The 17,717-nt window shown below is 38.1% G+C and overlaps 1 protein-coding gene across 18 annotated transcripts in view; it reads right to left on the minus strand.

Moving 5' to 3' along the window:
• Nucleotides 1-17,717, minus strand: part of Fhit (fragile histidine triad diadenosine triphosphatase) — a 1,362,797-nt gene that overhangs the window by 723,678 nt on the left and 621,402 nt on the right. For 3 of the 18 annotated variants that reach the window (XM_078038546.1, XM_078038545.1, XM_078038556.1), the window contains one exon: nucleotides 5,924-5,982. The exons of 11 other annotated variants lie outside the window; for them this stretch is intronic. The gene's annotated coding sequence lies outside the window, so the exon portion shown is untranslated. Of the gene's footprint in view, nucleotides 1-4,455; nucleotides 4,546-4,615; nucleotides 4,786-5,923; nucleotides 5,983-13,030; nucleotides 13,128-17,717 lie in introns of those variants that run through there. 4 more of the 18 variants (XM_078038548.1, XM_078038561.1, XM_078038560.1 and 1 more) reach the window with 4 other exon arrangements.

Genomic DNA, 17,717 nt, shown 5'->3' on the forward strand with positions numbered 1-17,717 from the left:
GTAACAAATCATTTTCACATATAAGAGACAATGCAGTCCTCTTGGAAAAGTCACCATGCTACTTTGGGGGACTTCCAATTGGAATATTCTAGAAAACAAAATTGTAACAACTCATTAAGATAGGGATTCAGTCTTTCTTTTCAAAGGTCTTCCCCCCCAGTCTGCCTAGGACTGGCAAAATAGGCCTTCCAACCACCCCCGGCCTGCCTTCTTACTCTCTCTTCTGTGACTGAAACCCAAAAATTTCTCCTATTATGGTTAAGCTATTTTTATATATGTTTTGTACCCAAATTCAGCAGAGGGTTGACAAAGAGCAAGGTACATTCCAGGCAGTGTCTTTTAAATAGAATTCTATTTTCAGGTTCCAGGATGTGAAATGGTTGCTTTAGAATTTATGACTTTGATACTGGCATTTCCCTCTGTGTATGTGCTTCTGAGGATTCCTCCTGACCACTCCAGGAGGAGGCTGGCTCAACTCATTACAGCCCTGTGAGAAAGGGATTGAGGGCTGTGATTTTATCCTCAAAGGGGCAAATTCCTTTATCTTATTCTAAAGCCAATTATTTTACAAATCAGATCTACTGCTTACATAATATGCCATGGTGAGAACTTGTGGACAGGTGGAAAGAAAGCCATCCCTACTTCTCCAAGCCTAGGCCTATGTATCCAATTTTTTTGTGTGTGTGTGTGTGCGTGTATTGGGGATTGAAACCCATGGCACTTAATTACTGAGCCACATCCCCAGACCTTTCCTTACAATATTTTATTTAGTGACAAGGTCTAAGTTGCTTAGTGCCTTGCTAAGTTGCAGAGGCTGACTTTGAACTCCTGATCCTTCTGCCTCAGCCTTCTGAGCCACCGGGATTAGAGGTGTGTGCCACCATGCTCAGCAGGATCATTTTCTTGTTGGTAAGAACATGAGTGCTAGGGTCGGAAGGCAGGATTCTTACTCCACATGGCTGCCTGTCAGAGTCTGGGTGACTCAGCCAGTTTTTCAAGGTCTCAGTTTCCCTGTTTACCCAAGGCAATGATTCCCAAATTAGCCACCTAGGATTTACACGTAACAGTTTTATTGAGATGCAATTCATATACCATACAATTCACTCATTTACGCAAGTAAATGTGTACAATTCAATGGTTTTTCATCTGTTCACCCATTTTCAAACATTTTCACTGCTGTCTGGGGGTCTTTTGGAAAATTCCAAAGCACTGACAATACTGGGCATCAATTAAATCTTAGTCCCTGGCCTGGGGTGGGGGTAAGAGAACAAAGGCATGAGTGAGTTTGTGATGCTCCTCAGGTAATTTCAATGTGCAGGTAAGTTTTGGAAATAATGCTACACAGGGTCACTATGAGGTCTACACAGAAAATAAACTCAGAAATGAAGAAATGGGAGCTCCTCCACACAAAGACAGGCTTGTATAATTGCCACTAAAGAAGTAATGGGGATAATCATCCTGAGGAAGAAGATAATGGGAAGGGCTGTGTAAAAAATTACACCAGAACTTTTATAACTAGACTAAAATCGTGAATTTTTAATACATTTACAGATACAGTATACTCTGTGTCTAAGATGGCAACAAGAGCATTGGGATAGAAAAGGCAGTGGAAACCTACAACTTATCAAACTTCAAGTAGTTACCAAACTTCTTAAAAAGCTCCTGGCTAGCCTTCAGGATACTATTCAAGTGCACTCCTTTATAAATCTTCTCCCACTGAGTTCACTCTGCATACTGCATAATACAGCACTTACTACTAGTATGGTGTTTATGTGGTAGTTGATCTTCCTCACTAGAAAGAGAGCTCTTTCACGGCAGGAAAACCTACCTAAATACAAAAATTAGCCCAAGGGGGGGAAAAATAGCCCATGAGCCTAGCACATGTTTTGACATAGTAGCTGAATATTTGTTGGAATGAACCACAATGATTTACAAACATGGCCAACTCAAGAAAGAAGAAAAAAGGTTTTGTTCCAAAAATCTCAGAATATACTTAGTGGCCACTCTAGCTCAAAGAAGCCTGGCAAGTAAGACCTGCAATTTTGCTCTAAAAGGCACATCCTGAGGAGCAAAGCTTTGGGTTCTTAATAACTCCAGTGAATAAATGGCACACCCACAGGCTATTATTAAGAACACTGAATGATGTATTACTCACATTGAGATCAAGAAAAAAAATCATCATCCAGGGGAAAAAGATTAATTAATATCAATTAATTTTCTTTTACGGGAGCAAATTATGCACAAGTCTTTAGGCTTCTAGGGAGAATGTGAGCATTTTTTACAGTACACAGGAATTTGCATATACTCTGGGAGCAAAAAAATGGGTCCCCATATTGGTTACCTGGGGTATATTCAAAATGAAGAACAAAGGACAATGGCATTTCTGTTCCTATAGAGTTATGGGGGCCTGAATGAAAGGCAGGCTTTAGAGGGAATAGAGAAAGCTTATGGATTCAAGAGAAACTAAATTATAATTACAATAGAGCTAGGTGGTTATACAATATGCAATACTATTAAGTACACTCTCTGGTAGAGTGTTCTTTGAAAAACAAAATGCAGGAGAGATCATAAAGCAAGTTAAAGAAAGCTATTAGGTAAAGTCCATCAGAGGAAGATCTCCCTTTCCTTAGTCTCTACCTTCAAGTACAAAATAATGACGTTTGATTTCTAGCACAGAAACAGAATATAAGAGACTCACTATACAGTAAACTTGGGCACATCATTTCTTTGGTCTTTGCTTCTCATTTTTAAAATAAAGGCTTAGACCAAGATAGTGTTTCCCAAGTTTGTTCTGGAAGATTTAACAGATATTACCTGAGGAAAATGTTCCATGTTTAAATAGATTTGGGAAAGGGTAGGAGAATCTAAAGACACAGGTTTCTTCATTTCAGCATTTGGCTACAAGTTAACTATATTAATGTTGATTTCCAAGAAAAGAATATAATTTGCAGAATTTGCCAACCTCCAAATTCTTTTGGGACAAACCATATCAAGTGACTAGTGTTATGCTGAACACACATTAGAGAATTCTGGATTATACAGATCTTGCAAGTCCCTTTCAGTGTTTACAGTATATAGATTATAAACTATAGTCATTTGCAAACACCACTAAATTACACACCAATAGCCAATTGACTAAGTTAATAATTAGCACTTGGGCAGAAAGTAGATGCAAAATCTTCAATCTCAAACCAATACAATCAGTAACTGGCATTCTTCTCTGCATATATATTTGTAAACTTCCTTATTTTAATCATTCCAAACTCGAATCAGTGGGCTAGATTCACTCTGTATTTCATCATTAATATTAATTTTATTTACTGAATATGTCCATCACATTCTAGCCTCTAGGAATGTTTATAAATAGGCCAGGAGGAAAAAAAAAAGAGACTGTTGATAACAATAAAAACCCACAGCCAATATTGTTAAAAGACACCCCCCCACACACACATACACACCCTGTATGACATCCTGGTATCCAAATTGTATACTCTAGCAGGACTCTATGCACACTATGCTCTGTGATTTCTCTTCCTACCTGCTGAAGCACTTCTACCACCTAAAGTCCTAGTATATAAACCCTAAACATGGCCCATTCATGGAAAGGATGAAACCTTTTGAATAGGAAGGAGGGTCAAATCCATCATACTGATCCTTTGGACTCAAGTCCAAAGTCTCTTTCATAACACAGTGCAAAAAGAACCTAACTCTGGCTGGAGAAATGTAAAAAGTAAAGTAGCCATTGAATAACAATCTCAGACCAGGTGGTCAATGACTACAGGATTTAATCCTGTAGTAAACCACCATAAACCAGAGGCCTCTCTCAAGGCAGCACACATGTTATAAGAATTTTTTTTCCATCTTCTTTTCATCCCCACAAGGTAACTCCAATTATTCGCTATTTTGGATTGATAAAATTGAGACCCCAAAAAGTTGAATTCCCCAAATCCCACCACTATTAAGTGGCAGGTCCCAGACTTGCACAGGGGTCTGTCCAAGGACAAAGCTCAAGCTCTTCACCAGAACTACCTAATCTGGGGCCAGGAAACCTGGACCTAAGAAGGCTAAGCCATTTGCACATTTATAAGTGACAGGAACCAAAATCATGAAACTACCACAATGTACTGTCCAGAATTGTATGGGCCATTTCCTCTCAACAAATGTCCCCTCAGGAAATTCCAGGGACATATGAGCATTTCCCTTAGTACTTTTTCCTCTGCAGAAGTGCTCATCTTTTGCATTTGAATTTCTGCTGAAAAAATATACTCTGTGCACCAATGTCCCACCTCTGACACTTTTTCTCCCTGTCTCAAGATCTATAATGGGTACAGGAAGGAGAATCTCAAATACTGTAAAAGTTTGCTTGCAAGACTTGTGTCCCTCCCAGCAACCTGCTCTGAGGACTTTTGCTCCTTGGACCTAAAGTTTTCTGCTTTTCCTGAGCCTAGTACTGACCTGCAGGATCCAGAGAAGCTCAAGCAAGCAGGAGAAGACTCAAAAGGCGCTCTGTTTGCTGCTGCTACTCCCGGAAATAAAGCAAAGGGCAGCTGCCTCAATTAAAGTCCACGTGGGGAAGGGAAAGGCGAGGAAGAACACTCATCACTAGGATTCTGACCTTTCTCACTCCAGAGAGAGAAGCAAAGGCTCTCCTGTTGCTGATAATTCACTGCTTGTTCATTTGTTTTGTGAGCTTTTGACTGTTGTGTTCTGCCTCCCAACTGAAAATTGACCACAGCAGTTGGGCAAGTCAGGAAAAGCCAGGAGTCTGGGAGCTGTCCAAGACATTCCCAGCCCCCTCCTGTTATTCTGACCTTTGCTTTCACACTTTCTCCTCTCTCCCTCCCTTCCACACAGAAATAAGAGAAGGGACTTCAGCAAAGCAACATAAGCCTGTGACTTACAAATGGTTAGGTGCATCCCTCCATCTCCTTCCCCCTCTTGTCTTTCACTCCAGCTCTTCCACTGATTTTGAGCCCAGCTCAGAAAAGCAGCAACTGTGGCTGAATCCACCTAAATGAGTATCACCTGTGTACCATCTGGTAATGAGCTACAGCTGAGCCAGCCATTAGCCACAGGTGAAAAGCATGCATTGTGGAGCTCCTGTCCATTCTAGATTCTCCCCGTGACCCCTTAAGAAGCATAAGCTGGGAATGACGGCAACTTCTTGATTGGGAAGAGCCCATCCTTGAACAACAATTTCTATGTTGACTATGCCCTGTCCAGTTTATTTCTGTGGAAACAGAGGGCTTACTTAAGTGTGACCCTCCCCGACCTCCGCCCCATTCTGGAGTTAAAAACAAAGCTCCAGGGGATGGGGCTGAGACTCAGTGGTAGAGCACTTGCCTTGCACATGTAAGGCACTGGGTTCGATCCTCAGCACCACATAAAAACAAATGAAGATATTGTGTGCTCCTACAACTAAAAGAATATTTTTTAAAAGGTTAAAAAATAAATAAAAAAATTTCCATCAGTTGGCCCACAGAGTGCTTCTTGCTTATCTCCCGTTCCTTCCACCTGCCAGGGTAAGAAAATTCAGTGTGGACATTGCAAGCCTTGCCACACCTCCATCTTCCTTCCAGACAGCATTGGTTGCTACCTGTCTAGTGGTCTGTGATGGCCCTTTTCACACAGTGTTCCCCTTATTTAATGTGCTTCTTTGACCAGGTGATTGTGAGCTTCTTGAGGTTGCCTACATTGCTTTTCTCCATCTTATCTTGATAGCTCCAACAGTAGAGATGACGGAGAAAAGCATTTGAAATAATAAAGAACAAAACACATGGCTAAAGGACAAATTTTTAAAATGTTAATTTACAGAGCTTACCATCTTCTAGGTAAGACAAGATAGTCAGGGAAACATGAGACAAGGCAGTAAGTAATGAGGTTCAGAATAAGAGGTGAAGGAGCAAGGGTTCTCAGGACTTACCTAAGAAAGAAGACAGCAGGTAGTCAGGAACACGCCTCTGAGTCTGATGGGTGCAAGTGCTGAGACAGTGATGAGAAAAGTGTGTTAGGGGAAATAATACTTATGTCCAAAATGTCCTAAAATAGGAAAATCAGAAATGTGGGTTGAGGTCCTGATGCCAGAGACTTCTATTACCAAACAAAAGACAAACGTTTTTTCCCCTATAGACATTAGAGAAAGGTACACAAAGAAAATTCACCTGGTGAGATAGTCTAGGGAGACTGCTGTGGTCAGCAACCCATGGCATGGAGACACATCAAAGACTGTAGAAACAGATTTACTTAGTGGTAGATGCAACTCTCAATAGTCAAACATGTAAAACTATGAAAGAAAGGAGAAGACCACAGCATAAAAGAAACTAACCTTTATAGGAAGCAATAGACACAGAATTCTCAAATGGGATATTACAGAAGTAAATTCTAAGTCTTAGAAAAATGCAAAAAATACAGCACTTTTAAGTTGAGAAAAAGTTGTTCATCCAGCAGAAAACAGAATCCATTTCCAATGAATGTTACAGTTTGGATCTGGAATGTCTCCTAAAGCCTTGGTCCCCAATACAGCACTTTCTAGAAATGGGGCTTTTAGAAAATGATTGGATCATGGAGGCTCTGACCTAATCAGTGGATGAATCCACTTGATGGTTTAATAATTTGAATGGACCCCTTGGAGTTGGTAGAACTGTAGGCAGGTGGGCAGGGTTAGAGGAAGTAAGTCACTGGGGTATGCCCTGAGGACTGTATCTTTCCCTGGCCCCTTCCTCTCTCTCTATCCTGACTACCATACCTTCCACCATGAAGTTCCAAAAGTAATGGAGAAGGCCAAGTGTGGACTGGAATTGTAAAACCAGGAGCTAAAGTGGGAATTTTGCCTCCTTTAAGTTGTTCCTGTTGGGTATTTTGGTCACAGTAATGTAAAGCTGAATAACCCAATAGTACACATGAATGGTTTCAGTGAAGGTACAGGCAATGTCAAAGGCACAGTGAGAGATGGAGGGGCACCAAAGCAAAGGGCCATGAAAACTGCAAAATCAGTGTAATACTCAAGTCAGTCACTGGAAGTTAAGAGTATGATTGGCAAAATTAAAAATATATATATAAGAAGTGAATGGCCAGGTACAGAAAATTTCCTAGGGCAAAAAGATAGGGAGATGGAAAATATGAGAGAAACATCAGGCAGCAATGAAGAGGGGTCCCAGAGAGAGCTCTGTGATTGCTAAACGCCCAGGGTCTGGTGTCTGGGAATGCTCTGGGGAAAAACACAAGCCAAAGGAAGAAATGAAACCTGATAATTCTTTAGGATTCAATAACATGTAATGATAAAACAGTTCCTTCCCCCCCGCCCGAATCCTTGGAGCATAAAGAAATCTGGGACAATCTGTTCCCTTCCTACATCAGAAAAGCCGATTTTAGTTTCAAAAGGTCTATAGTGAAACACAATTCCATGACGTTAATCAATTTATTTCAATTGAGAGCGAAGCATAAATGAAAGGTCCCTATTTTGGAAAAGGCCATGAAAATGTGAAGATGTTATTATTTCCAAGCTGAGAGGAGAAGTGAGATTCTCTGCCTGGCACATTTCAGAAAGCTTCAATCAGCCAGGGCAGAGGAATAGATTTAAAATAGAAAAGTAATGGGAAAAGGGCTTGCAACGTAACAGAGATGGTGGCTGATGAAACCTATCCCTCTGGAGCCGGTTCTATGAATACACATTTTACCAGGCAGTTTGGAAAGTCTGAAAGTGTGTAGTCCTACTCATTTCCCACAGCCTCTTGGTCTAATTACATATCTGTACACACACACACATACACACACACACACACACACACACAGGTCTCATCCAGAGATATGGATAACAACATATTTAACTTGTAGATCCCTATCTGAAAATAAAGATCTAAATATGGAAAAACATCTGTATGCTGTTTTTTTAAAATGTAGGAATATTGACATATATAACATCTTATTCATTGAGTCATTCACTTATTAAACAAGTATATATTGGGCATTATCCTGTCACCAGGACAGAGTTTGGCACGAAATGGTTCAGTTCCCACCAAATGAACATGGAGAGAATTCAGGGAGCAAGCTCTCAGAGGGTAAATTTAAGAAATGCATTTTAGTAGCAATTTGAGAAACCAAGTATACATATTTCCCAAATCTCTAAAAGCTACCCATATTCCTCTCCCCTTAACTCATAAAAAAAACAAACAAGTTAAAGCCTATGACTGCTCCATAATTATCTAAATTATGGATGTTTAGGTGGAAGTGCAGAAATATTTTAATAGAGGTACACTAAGATAATAAAACTCTTAATGAAAATGTAGCCAATGTTGCATTGAATCTGATGGCAGAGCCTGCTTTCAAATTACCTAAAAACTTGAAAATGTAAAAAAAAATATAGCATTCACTTTTCTCATTAAAAAGTTATAAGATATGTAAATTTGGTTAGAAAACTTTGTTATTTATTTCAATTAAATGGGCATATGTCATTATCCAGCTACCTCAGGACATTTATAAAAACAAGATGTCATCTTAATGACATTAGCTTTAGAGTGACATTGGAATCATTAGCCACTATGAAAACAAACTTCAATTTTCCTACTTTCCCCTAATAATATATAATGTATTCAATTGCTCTAATAATTCCAGTTGACTCCAGTTTCATAGTAAGCTCTTCAAAAAAGGTTACAGGTATACTTTAAGTTCGCAAAGTCCTAAGACTGAGCATATCTAACTTACTCTGGATGGCTCCAGCTCAACTTCATGCACTAAGGGGTAAGATGGTGAAAAGTGACCAACCTGTCTTCCAAACCTATTTTTGAACCCCAGCCTAGGAAACAGACATTTAAATACACAGAAAGGAATAAAGAACTGTAGTGATTTTAAAGTATCCAATTGCTAAATATTTCTATTACCTGTCCTTTGTAATTCAGGCTATAGTTTAATATGGATAAAAGATTTTATTCTTAAAAATTACCTGCACGTTTTCTTTTGCTGGAAATTAACCAATTTGGTTTATATCATATGGGAAATACATTTTTTTTTCATGAAAAGGATAGTTTAAGAACAATTTAAGAGAAAACAAGTTCAAAAGTTAATATAAAATAAAATAGCCATGTGATTGATCTTTATATCAATATTCTAAAACTAATGAAGAGAGTCATGAGAAATTTATGTACATGTGCCTATATTTATAAAGACACATTTCAAAATTTCATGTTTTACTATTAGAAAGAGCTAATTCCTAATGGCTTCTTTTAATAACATCTTTTTGGACCTGAAGTAAATTACAGATGAAGAAATTAAATACTCCTCAAAAGGAGGTGGTCTTATAATTTGACCTTCTCTATTATTTCAAGAGATGGTATCACAGATCTTTGTTTCTGGTTTTGATACATCTTCAATTATCCTTTCACCTATCACTTGCAATAGAGGGTTGAGCACACTTATACAGAAACATGCCCTGACTGTAAAAATGATGTGTATATTGACTAAGTTAATGCACTGAGGAGAAAATTATTCTCTCCTAGATATGTCAAAGCCAGTGCTTATAGTTAGTTTAAAGTAATACTATATACCCATATTCATACACACATACATTATACATACCTGTATTTGCATATGTATACACACATATGCATGCATAAATACATATACATACGTTTATACACATACATATATATCCATACACACACACCCCACATACAGACATGCATATAAAATTGATAGAGTCTGTTAAATAAACTATCATTACAGCTTGGGAAAATTTGAAATATGGAAATTGAGACTCTCTTATTTGAAAAGGGAAATCTTGGCACATTCTCCTGAGTGGAGAAAGAGGCCTCTTGATGTCAGCCAGCCACTTCAGAGGAACATTAACATCCTGAGATTTCTAGCAAATTAACAGCCCAGGTAACAAAATACAAGAAACTCTGGCCAGTAGCTTACTCACTCAGTTGGATCTGGCCACTACTCCATGTATCCCAACTACACTAAATGGAGCATGAGTCATTTGAGTAATGAGTCAGAAAATGTCTAGCAGCCTCGGTGCAACAGCAAGCGTGATGCTTAAGATAAATTTCAGAGGTATTAGGATGATGTTTTCATCTATGCTCCAGGAAGACCACATCTCCATATCCCTCTCACTCTTCCTCTCCCTCCCTCTCTCTCTCTCTGATGAACAAAATTTTCTCCCTCTTCCCAAAAGGCGGAAGCTGGGTTCTATGCCACCTCCAGGCTCTTTCCAGATCTAAAATTTAAAATGTCAGGCAAAAATCACTGAAAGAGGCAAAAACCAGTATTTTTATAATTTGTGTTCTATCCAAAGTGAGTTTTGTGAAATGCTGCCTACTGGAGTCAGTGGCCCCCTTAACAGCAGCTTCGTCTTCAAGTACTATATGAGCCTTTGTTATAAAAAAATTTCTTAATTAAAAAAAAATTCAAGAATTGAATTTTTGGAGTTTAATAAAATGAATGAATAATCTCCTTTTTCCAATAAAGAAATATATTTGATAATTTTTAAATCACAATGCCTCCAATATTATGATAAAGATTACTACAGAGCTTTGGCTTCTAATCACAGTAACATTTTTATCTGGTTTTAACCTATTTATTTTCAACTTCCATCTTAATATTGAATCCTATTTTTTTCTCTCTCTTAGTGTGTTTCATCTTCTCACCTTCCTGTTGTAGCACAAAGCCAACTATACAATAGCTGGTTCTATTGAATAATATTACACAGTGTAGAACAGTGTAGAATAATGTATAATATATTACTGGATTGAGATGAAGAGCCCTGAGTTCGAGTTTATTTTGGCAACACTGCCTTTCAAGCCACGACTTCCCTGCAACAAGTTTCTTCTGCTAGAGGTTTCATCTCTCCTGACAATCCCCATCAACCAGTCGAGGCTGTTCAGGAAGGGCATTGGTGGGACAGAGTGCCTGACTGATGAATGATGCCCACCAAGGGTGCATGGCAGGGGAGTGGTGACAATTTTGCTCTGTATTTGCCACACTAAAACAGTGCTGCTCAAATGTACACACATATCACTGGGATCTTTGTAAATTCAGATTCTGTTTCTAGAGATTCTGTGCTGGTGGCTGAGATTCTGTTTTTCTAACAGGATCTCCCAGGTGTTGCTGATGCTGCTGGTTCAGGGACATCACACCAAGTGTTCTTCTCTGTCTTTCTGTCCCTCCCTCGCCCACTCATATACACAGACTTTCTTCAGATTTCACTCTGGGAAAATGTGTTTCCCATATGCCAGGAATAGAGATAAGCACATGAAATACATTATTTCATTTGATTCTCACCACCTATCCCCAAAAGATGGCTAAAAGTTTCCAGGTAAGGAAATAGAGATTTAAAGTGGGTAAGTGATTTGCCAAACATTATAGAGCTGACATGACTCTGGATGAGATCTGAACCCAGGAGGACTAATTCCAGCAACCCTGTTCTTACCTTTATGATATGTTATTCCACTACCATAGCAACCTTGGTACCAGACTCTAGGCTGTTTTACATCTATTATCTCTTCCCTTTTCCTTAACAACCTCGGCAGGCAGATAGTGTGCTTATTTTTATTTTATACATAACAAAATTAATCAGCCTGCTTTCAACTGAATAGCAATTCCTATTTAAGTAAATGATTAGATTAATAAAGTATCTGTAATGAACTAAACACAATTTAGCAGAATATATGTGTCTATTTAGTAAATACATAAGAAATATACTCTTATAAATGTGGACTATATTAATGTGTTTTTGACAAGTGAACCTAAAGACCTCCACAGAGTTTAGCCATAAGGTTATCAAAGTCCAAAATGATTACTGATCTTAAATGGAATCTGTCAGTGAAATTTACAGTGAGAAAAGTATCAAAGATTCATTTCTTATCACCTTTTACTACCTAAAAGATTCTTCTTTATTAACCAGCTAATGAAATAAGATAGTATCAGTAGATTTCCCTGGAGAGGAGACTCCAGTACAAGCAGCTGACAAGAAATGCTGCATTCTTGAATGCTTGATAGGAGCAAACGCCACAGTAACATAAGAGCAGTTTTTTGTTTGTTTTTTTTTTTTTGGGGGGGGTAGTTTGTTTAAAAAGAAGTTTATTTAAAAATCTCAAGGTTTCAAACTGTGATTCTCAATCTTAGCTGCAGGCTGCACCTTGGCATCAAATATATAGAGGAATAGAGGAAACTTCTTTCTTTTTCTTTTTTTGCAGTGTTGGGCATAGTACCCAGGGGTGCTTTATCACTGAACTATATCCTCAGCACTTTTTATTTTTTATTTTGAGACAGGGTCTTTCTAAGTTGCTGAGGCTGGTCTTGAATTTGCAATCCTCTGGCCTCAGCCTCCTGAGTCGCTGGGATTATAGGAATATACCACTGTGCTCAGCTAGAGGACACTTTATTTAAAAAAAAAATTACAGATGCTTAGGTTCCATCCTAGAGGGGCACAACCCAGGAATCGGGATATTTTTAAGCTCCTTGGCATTGTAATGTGCAACTTGGTGGAGAATCATTTGGTTAAACCAATTGTTATTGCATGCCAGGGGGTTCATGGTGGTGAAAGGAATGAGGTCTAGCTGGTGAAAGCCATCAGAGGTGGGGATTTAGGGGAATATTAGAGTCTTTCTCCCCTGAAGATCTGTTTAAATTTTATTAGCAGGCATATTCTAAGATAAAACATTTGAATAGTCTTAACTGCCAAAATGTTTTTCTCCCCTTACCAGAATTATTTCCACTGGAGGGCAGTCTCCTCTTGGGAAGAAATGAATGGGGACACACCTTCTAAGTTTAAAATATTAAGACCTAAGTTTAAAACATTGATTGACTAAGGCTGGAACAGTAACATTAGTTCATTTCAATACAATATCCTGGAGATAAAGTATTTGGGGTAAGAAGAGCTTGTATGACATGTCAAGACATGGTCAAAGTAAATATTTGTTTCTGTTCATATTAAAAGGATAAAATCTTAACTTGAAAGATAAACATGTACATGTATGGAAGACACTGAGGCACATAAATACAACAACAACATATAACTGAGTGTGGTGGCTCCCACCTGAAATCCCAGAAGCTTTCAAGGCTGAAGCAGAAGAATCACAAGTTCAAAGCCAGCCTCAGCAACTTGGCAAGGCCTTAAGCAACTTAGTGAGACCCTGTCTCAAAATAAAAAATAAAAAGGGCTTGAGGATATGGCTCAGTGGCACCGCCAGGTTCAATTCCCCAATCCAAAAAACAACAATATTCATTATATGCCTACAGTAATATTCATTATATGCCTACAGTGTGTCCAGATTCTGTACTGATTTAATTATCTTCCCTGAATCTCAGAACAATTCTGTGTCTGATAAGTGAAAAAACTGAAACTAAGAAATTTGTCCACAACCACATATCAAAAAATTGGCTGAGCTTAGACTTGAACCCCTTCTGCTTGATTCCAAAACCAACCCTCGTAATCACCCATGACACAGCTTTATGACCCAAGTCAGAAGCAATAGGCTCCTTGTATCAGGAGGCAAGCATCTTCGGGAACACATCAACACTAGGAAATGTGAGAAGCTTTCTTAGTATTTGGTTATAAAAGAAAATGAAAGGAAGTGATTTGGGCCAAGTGAGAAATTTGTTATTCATCTTACTGTTTTTTATATTTTAGGAATTTTCACAAGCTGTTTATGGTTCCTCTCCATTTTTTTATGCAATCCTTTCAATTTCATTAAGGATGAATTTCACATTCCTATTGCTATGGGCTTCAATCCTTGTACAGGACCTTGAACTAGCCAGTCACATTTCCTCAGAGACTTATTTCCTAGATCAGGGATTGGCAAACATTTTCTGTATAGGACTGGATAATAAACATTTCAGGCTACACAGGCCCTCAGGCTCTGTTGCAACTTCTCAGCTCTCCCGTGGACCACCAAAATAGCCAGAGATGATATGATGATACAGATGGTGGATGGTGTAAATGAAAGGACAAGGCTGTGTTCCAATAAAACTTTATTTATGGTCACTAAAACTGGAGTTTCACATCATCTTTATGTGTCACAATTTATTCTCCTTTCAATTTTTTAATTCTAACCATTTAAAAATGCAAAAAAAAAATCCTTAGGCTGCAATCCATCAAAATAGTCATTATTCCTGGTGGGTCATATTTGCCAACCCCTGTCTGGAATGCTAAGGTTTTCTGTGTTTTGTCCTGATACAATGTTTTTGTTACAAAGATTTTGTAGGGCAGTGAAACCATATTCATGTAGTGATAGTGCCTCCAAGTTCCTGTGTAGGATATGTCAAAATCAACTCTTCCCATCGCCATTGTTTAATATTGTAGACTAATTCTGTTTGTAGTAAAAGCATTGCAGTTAGATCATGCCAGCATACTAGGAAATATCAATAGCAACTTTAAAACATTTCATCACATAAAATTAAAATATGTTCCATACTATAAATACTTCCTGAGGAAGAATTACAAAATTTGGTCTTAAGGGATCTTAAATAACCCACTTGAATCAAATGTATGGAAGATGATATGTCATGAGCTTTGTAATGTTTTGAACAACCAATAAAAAAAAAAGAATACAGAGACTGCTATTTTTTAAAGGCATTCTCCAGACTATCCATATACCTCACAGGTCCAAGTACAGGCACAGTTCCTTCTAGGAAACATCCCCACAAACTGACCAGGGGCAAAGAAAGCTCCTAGCAGGAGTTTGCTGGAGCCAGCTCAAACTTGCTCATGAGACTAACTTGTTAAATTCTTCAAAATTTTGTAAGCCAGTTGACATGGGTTGGTGACCTAAAATTGGCCATGGCAGGAACACTTGTGTCACAGAATTCCAGAAATTCACAAGTGCTACAAAATAGGATATTTTTTTACCCTCTAAGAGCCAATTAAACATTGACCAGCATACCACCACCCATTACCTCCTTGCAATAGGGAAACTCCTCTGAGATCTGTGATGAATACCATCCTGCTCCACCTGCCAAACACACATCCATAAACTAGGCAGGCAATAACTGTTGGTCCAGAGGAAGGAAGAGATCATCTCAAATAATGAACAAACATATAGGATCAATCATTCTTTTAGGTCATTAGTCACTGTCACCTTTGGCATCCCAAAATGCATTTTATATTAAATACTGACAACTGGCAACTAAGCAATTTGAATGTTTTGTTTAGAATCAAAACTTTATCAGATCCCATTATCTCCTCTAATTTTATGTGTTCACCTAACATGGAAAAAGCAAAAGAAATAAAATAACAAAGGCCTGCATTGCATTGTACAACTGCTATCCAAGAGGTACCATTTCACTTCCGGATAATGCTAGCTCACCACCTACAACCTCTAGCCCATTACCTTTTTTTAAAATTTTTGCTACTACGGAATGAAAATCCTTACAATGTAATGTCTAGCAATGCCCTAACGTTCTGGGCAATATGTTTGTTTTTAGGCAAGAGGCTCTCTGATTACTGCTGTTTGTTCGTTTCACTCCACTAAACTACAGGAGCACATAAACCTAATCTAAACAAATCATTTTGAATTTATTTTTTCTGCGTGTGCTGCCTTCATCTGAGTTCTGCATCACTTCAGGTATCCACAAAACCATCTTAGAATAACCCTTTTACTTTAACTTTGCAAGATTAGAAAATAAAAAAGAGCATTTACTACTAGGTGAGCTGAAATACCTGAAAGGAGATTATATGCCCATTTGTCAATAAATATAATATCAGTTCATATGAGAGTACACTAAAGCTGAGTGACACCTAATTCTGGACAAGTTTCTAAGTTTTAGAAAAGAATATCCAATACTTGAATGCTCCTGAAACTTTATAACAACATGTTCATGTATAAACAGAAATGTGTAGACTCAAATAAATTTACCTTTCTGCTCTTCAGAAAGCAATTTTTTGGAGCCAGACTCAGATGTATTTCGTTGGAGTTCTACTGAAATTATTTATATTATATGGCCAGTGTGGTGCTCACTCTAGGGTTATTAATACACAATTTTAATTATTTATTTATAGACTTGTATGGCATTATTTTTCAATTGGATCCAAAAGTAGTTACACATTCTATAACAGCATATTTAAATGAAATTCTGAGATTCACAGTCTTGCAGTGAAGAAAAGAAGAATCTCTTAACACATTGCAAATATCTACAAATTAAACCAAGCTTGTCAATCAAATGCACATCTCAACATGAAGTTAACACATAAATTCTAACTCCAATTTCATTTCAAAACAAATCTCTGGCAACTTATTTTTTTCTTCTTCTGTGATCAGTTTGTAAGTAACAGGACAGAATCAATTCCTGGGAACTTCTCCATCTATGAAAGTATTTCTCAAAACTCCTTCTATTGAACACTAACATAACAATTATCAATAGTTGTCTTACTATTTTTTTTTTATAAAAGGCCAAACTTCAGTAAGTCTAGTTCTGTTTCTTCTTTTCAAAACCTTTAATATGCTAGTATGCACTGGGGTTCTGAAAGTTGGGTATTTTTTATTGGTTTGGCTGGTTTGGTTTATTGGTACTGGGGATCAAGCCCTGGGCAAGAGTTCTCCCTCCCACTGAGTTCTCCCTCCCATGGATACATTTTAAACCAACAGAATTTTCTTCCCATGAAACACCTCAATGGACAATTGTTCCATGAAATACATTTGAAGAAAGCTGGTTCACAGTACACAGGTGAGATTTAAACATGAGACCAAGGATCAGAACATCAGAGAAATGGGGAAGCCACCTGGGGCTCCTCCCACAAGAGTACACTGGCAGCAGAGGGATGAGGAAGAAGATGCATCTGAGGTCCTCCTCCTCCACTTCCAAGTCCTATCAAAAGGAATAAATTAAGGTGGGCAGGGTAGGAGATCTGCAATCCCATAAAATAAACTCCTATGACTTCTCATGATTTGTTCATCAAGTTATTTACTTATCCAAAGAGACAGATGTGTTCTAAGTCAACCAACTTCAAAGTTAAGAGATTGAACAAACAAATTCCCCTGAGCTTCACCTTCAACCAGGGAGAGTAAGTGGAGATGAAGGAATTCAAACATCTTGCCTAACATCACAAATTTCTCAGAGGGAATATTTTATTCTATCTAAGCTCTATGAAAGAAAAGTAATTGCTTAATATTCACTAGTATAAAGAAAATAATTGTTTTAAACGTTGTATTTGTTTTGTTCCTATAGTTTAAGAGTAAAATATAGCAGTGCCGATGAACAGGCCCTTAGAAGCTATGCAGTTGAACTGTCTCATTTTACAAATGAGAAAACTGAGGCTCAATTACTTTTGATGTTGATTCCCTCAAGGTCATACAAAATGCCAGGTAGTAATAGGTTCCAGACTATTACTCAGATCTCTTGATAAATGGCACCACTGAGCTGAAGCAAGTGGCCTACAAGTCTATAAGACTGATCATCCCTGCCTCTATTTCTTGCTCTTTATTAATATAATTAGCACTTATTGAACTTCTGCTAAATGCCCAGGCACTGTGCTAGACTATCTGCATATTCTTTTACTTTATCCTCTTACTGTAAAAGAGACTATTCTGGTTTAGCTATGAAGTCTCCCCAAAGCTCCTATGTTAATACAGGAATGATCAGAAGTGAATGATCAGATTATGAGAGCTGTAATGACCTCTTCAGTCCATCCTAGTTTGAATGGACTGACCAGGTGGTAACTGTAGGCAGTGGGGGGTGTGGCTGGAGAAGGTGGGTCACTGGAAGTGTGCCTGGAAGGGTGTATCTTC

Source organism: Ictidomys tridecemlineatus, chromosome 2 (assembly GCF_052094955.1).
Source record: "Ictidomys tridecemlineatus isolate mIctTri1 chromosome 2, mIctTri1.hap1, whole genome shotgun sequence".
Taxonomy (NCBI): domain Eukaryota; kingdom Metazoa; phylum Chordata; class Mammalia; order Rodentia; family Sciuridae; genus Ictidomys; species Ictidomys tridecemlineatus.